Raw genomic sequence first — 5,219 nt, 5'->3', positions numbered from 1 at the left:
TATATACAGTATATATATATATATATATATATATATATATATAAACACTAAATAAATGTATACGTAAAAAAATATATCATTACTCCAGCTTTTATGATAATAAATGCAGTATAATATTGCAGTCATTTGTAATCAAATTAATTTTGGCAGTGTTTTCATCCTCCTGCAACACCTAGACACAATGTGATTATGTAAAACAAAACTTCTCATTTGTTGTATTCAAACAGGTTGCCCTTAAAATAGTGGCAAGTAAAAATAACCATTCTAAATTTATTGCACACATTATATCTGCACGCAGCCACTCAATTGGGCATTTCAAAAATAGAAGGAAAGTGTGTAGGATATACCCGTCCCTGCGAAGTGCTTCATCTTGCTTTCCCAGCACATCCTGTTCTGATCAAGCCTGAGGATTGTAGCCAGCCGAGCTCTTGAGTGCGTGACAAGTCCAGATAAAGCCAACTGATTACTGATACGCCAGCAGCCGCCTGCTCCCCTTCCAGGCCCTGCTGAAGAAAAGAAAACACGCTTCACTATTGTTGGATTAACAGTACTCTCTCTGAAAAAAAGCTATAAAGCTGTCACTGGGATTGCACCCTAAAATACAAATGTTAAAAGGTATGTTTGCACCTTATTTAACTCTAAATAGTACCAATTAATACCTTTTGAAAGCATACCACCCCAGTGACAGGTTTGTGTACCTTTTTTCTAAAATTGTAGGATTGTCGCAGAAATGTTTTCACCAAGGAGATGAGGGAGTCAGTGCATCCTTAAAAAAGCCAGATGACAAAATAATCAGCAGTAATAAAAACTAAGATGCAATGAAATAAGTAATGCTTAAATCACTTGGCTTTCTTGATGTGACACTAAGTTTTCTTTTTAATTTGAAAAAAGTTTCATTTTCAGTAACTGTCATGTTTGGGGTCAATTTTTTTCCGTCTTAATTTAAGTTCTGAATGCCGTTCCCATTCATCAAATAATTCATAAAAAAATTATCAGTTTTCATAAAATATTAATCAGCAATTCAACATGTTCAACATTGATAAAAAATATTCTAAATCAGGTTTTGTTGTTATATTTTCAGTTTTATTTTTAATTTTAGTTTCCTTTTTAGTCATTTTGTTGTGTGTTTTTGCCATTTGAATTATTACTTTTTAATATTACTATTTTTAATTATTTTGATTTAAGTTTTAGTTTCATCTCAGTTTTATTTTTTATTTATTGGAAATAAATTAAGGAAACACTGGAAATAAAAATAATTGCATAAATTGCTAAGGCAATATTTATTTATATTGCTTGCTCTGCTTTCAGTTCTATAAGTCTTCATTAAGATCAAATCTAGAAGAGACCTCCAGGAATCCAGTTCATGTCCTGCGGGCATTATTTCTGTGCTGTACGAGAGAACAGACTTGCATACATTAGGTAATGAGACACTATAAGATGGTTTTCAGTTCTTGAGGATGAACAGTTGTCCTGTTATAAGATACTTCCACACACAGAGGTGTAAAATGTACAGAGAAATTACAATGAAATTAAATTAAAGTAAGGATACCATATGAACCTTTACCCTCTTTATCTGTGCTGTGATGACAAATTATGCCTCTTCGACAAACCTCTTTCTACCTTTCAGAAGTCTGGGGTCTGTATGTTTTGCATACTTTTATTCAGCAAGGATGCATTCAATAAATTAAACTGACTTTAAAGACATGTATAATGTTACAAAAAAAAATCATATTTCAAATAAATGCTGTTCTTGTGAACTTTGTATTGATCAAATAATCCTGAAAAAAAATGTATCACAGTTACAACTATTTTGAACATTGATAATAAGAATTATTTCTCGAGTAGCAAATCAGCATATTAGATTGATTTCTGAAGGATCATGAAATAACCATCAAACACAGTTTCCTAATACTAAATATTACTATTATTTATATAAAATATTATTTATTGAACAATATTTAATAAACAACAACAGCCATCATAAAAGTTGCTAGGCAATTCAGTCAAAAGTACAAAGGCAGCGCTCTGATATACAGCATTCATCATGTTACATAAACATGATGAAACTATATTGCCAAAACTATTTGTTCTGGAACAAATAGATTAATGAGACCAAAGACTGCCTATTAGATTTACTCAAAACTAAATATATCTCATGTTTAGCCACTATAGAGACATCAGAGCCAGAGGTAAATTCCAGAAGATCTGGCCGAGGTGAGGCTGCTCTCGGTGGGTTCATGATCGCTGAACGGCCGCTGACGCCCGGGAGCTCACATCTCCGAAAACGTCGAAGCAAATTTTCAAATAGATGTTATCTTTATTAACAAACCGCGTATTTGAAGTCCAAACAAGTACATTCTCGACTAAAAAACTCTTAAAACTATATTGACACAGAAAAACAGTATTATTCTTAAATTATAGTGGATTTGACACTCACTTTGAGAAATACGGCAAGCGAAGTGATACATGATACAAACGGTGAAGTGGTTGGAGGCAAGTATACCCGGCTGCAGCCTGCAAAATGGGGCAGGGCTGCACCTGGGGCGGAGCTACATGCATCACCCCACCCACAAATGGGTTCATTGGCTTATGATAAGTAATAAGCTCTGTTATCACTCTAACATCGCACTCTTATCAGCCAATCAGATTCGAGGACCAGACAGAACTGTTGTATAATTGTAAACATCATACTTTTTTTCACTTATTTTTAGTTAATGTCATAAAACTAGCGAGCTAATCCAGTAGCAGTCACATAAACATGGCTGAAGATGCGAAAAGTGAGGAACAGAGAAACCGAGAAACCGATTCAACTGATTGAGTCATTTACGCAATCTCCAAGTAAGACAATCTCTGGATACAAATGGCGAAACGGTTATTACTAGAATATCACACCTCTGGAAAAGGCTCTCAGCCAATAAGAAATTAAGGAACAGAAAAAAAACTTTTATAAATTGCAATAATATTTTTGCAATATTACTGATTTACTTTATTTTTGATCAAATAAATGGAGCCTTAGCGGGCATAAGAGACTTCTTTCAAAAACATTAAAAAATCTTACTCACCCCAAACTTTTGAACAGTAGTGTTAATATAACTGCAAAAAGTAAGAAACGATAATAACGAAACTAATAACCAAAAAGCATTATGAATAAATGCAGACCACCTCAGGTACCTTTGGTTACATGATGTCAATCCACATAAAACATGTCGGTACAGAAGAGTCTCTGATCGGAAGCTGTTTGCTGCTGAAGACATGCTGTGGCTCTGATGTAAGGAAAGGCAGATGTCCAGACATGTAAAGGTTATTTCTGTTATGGGTGTTAAGTCCCTATGAGTGCCCTGTAATATCATTGCTTGACACCTGAAAATCAGCCCTTCCAGGTCTTCCTTGAATTCCCTATATGGTTGGCTTCTTTCTGGACAAGAGTATACAGGCATAATACTGACTGAAAACTATCGGACCTACATTTATGAAGTTAAAAGTGAAGTGTATAAATTCTATGCCACTAAACAGAATTGCATAAATAAAAATAATGACAATTATCACAGTTGTCATTCAGAGGATTTGGAGTAGACTACAGTGCCACTAAAGCTGCAGAAATAAGGACTTCGCTTTTAACACTGAAAGAAAGAAACATGAAACAGTTAGCAATTATGCCACACCAATAGCATAAAAAAAATGATCTATGATCAACGTACAACACACAGACTGAATTCACCTTATTGTATATTGTATTGAGCAGCAGAGATGAAGTGATGATCTTCATATGCACCATTACAATCTCAATAATCACCAATAATCTAAAAGGTAGCATACACAGAGCAAGTGCCATCATTTCAACATAAAAATGCTTACATTCATAATGCTGGATACCAACAAATGATATTAAAACAATTTTAGCAATACCATGAGGGAAAAAATTACATTAGACTTGCATGGTCCCCATAATTTCTCTGGGATTTAGAAATCATCGTTGGTCAAAAAATAATGTGTAGGGATTAAAATCTACACAAGTCATTTGAGTTATTAAATTGAACTACAAAAATATAACAGCCCACAGAGAGAATGTGATTAACAAGATTAAAACCAGATGAAGTTGTTCAGGTGTTCTTAATAAAAACGGCAAAAGACTGCATTTCGTGTGGATCGTGCTATGAAAGGTTAAACATTTTTGACAGGTTTTCATTTTTGCAATTTCATATCAGCAGCTTTTTTGGAAGAACTTACCATTAAATGTGCCAAAGTTCTTCTAAAGGTTTGTTTCAGACACTTTTCAGGAGGTTTATAGGTTTATAGTCATACTGTGTTGTAAGTTATGTCTATGAAATAATCATTAATAATTTTGGATTAACAAAAACAAAGAAATTCTAATTAGAAAGTACACATAAACATGCCCCTAAAAGGCACACAAAAACAAATGGAACTGTCAACGCATGCTTTTAATGCCAACCGGACTGATCATTCTTGCTTCAGTATTGGTCAGAATTAGTCACAATTGCACCAGACTTCATGCTAATAGTCAGATTTACTAGAGAGTAGATGAGTTTGTTCTTTATCAGATTTTGAGAAATTATAGCATTAGATGACCTGCTCACCAAAGGATCCTTTGCAGTGAATGGGCGCCGTCAGAATTTATGTCTTATGAAGTGAAAAGCTGCATGTTTGTAAGTAACAAATCCATCATTAAGACGTTTTTAACATCAAACTGTCATTTGTGGCTAAAATAATAGTCCTCTATCCGTAATATTGCTTTTTCCAATGAAAAAGTAATCTCATCTGAATCAGGAGAGAACAGTGGGTGTACTTTGATTTGAGAGGACAACAGGGGATGGACTTTTTCACTGGAGGAAGCGTTATTTTGAACGATAGACTCAAAATGACGGTACAGTTAAAGTGTCTTGATGGATTTGTTTCTTACAAACTTGCAGCTTTTGACTGATGGACTGGAATAGTGTTGTTTACTTGTGGATTATTGTGATGTTTTTATCAGCTGTTTGGACTCATTCTGACGGCACCCATTCACTGCAGAGGATCCATTGGTGAGCAAGTGATGTAATGCTAAATTTATCCAAATCTGTTTTTAAATGAAGAAACAAACTCATCTACATCTTGGATGCCCCGAGGGTGAGTAGATTTTCAGCAAAATTTCATTTTTGAGTGTAATTCATTCTAAATTCATTTCAACAGCAGCCACTGATGGTCACTGCGGTTTCACTGCG

The 5,219-nt window shown here is 34.4% G+C and overlaps 1 long non-coding RNA gene across 1 annotated transcript; it reads right to left on the bottom strand.

Moving 5' to 3' along the window:
- Positions 1-353: 353 nt before the first annotated feature.
- Positions 354-4,594, bottom strand: LOC107747294 (uncharacterized). Its single transcript, XR_001640783.1, has 4 exons — positions 3,719-4,594; positions 3,172-3,620; positions 699-766; positions 354-506 (listed from the first exon to the last, which is right to left on the bottom strand). It is a non-coding gene; the product is annotated as an uncharacterized LOC107747294 (long non-coding RNA).
- Between the last annotated feature and the right edge of the window lie 625 nt (positions 4,595-5,219).

Source organism: Sinocyclocheilus rhinocerous, unplaced genomic scaffold, assembly GCF_001515625.1.
Source record: "Sinocyclocheilus rhinocerous isolate Xijiao unplaced genomic scaffold, SAMN03320098_v1.1 scaffold1069, whole genome shotgun sequence".
Lineage (NCBI taxonomy): Eukaryota > Metazoa > Chordata > Actinopteri > Cypriniformes > Cyprinidae > Sinocyclocheilus > Sinocyclocheilus rhinocerous.
The sequence above is the reverse complement of the archived record's forward strand: the minus strand, read 5'-3'. Positions and strand labels throughout refer to the sequence as shown.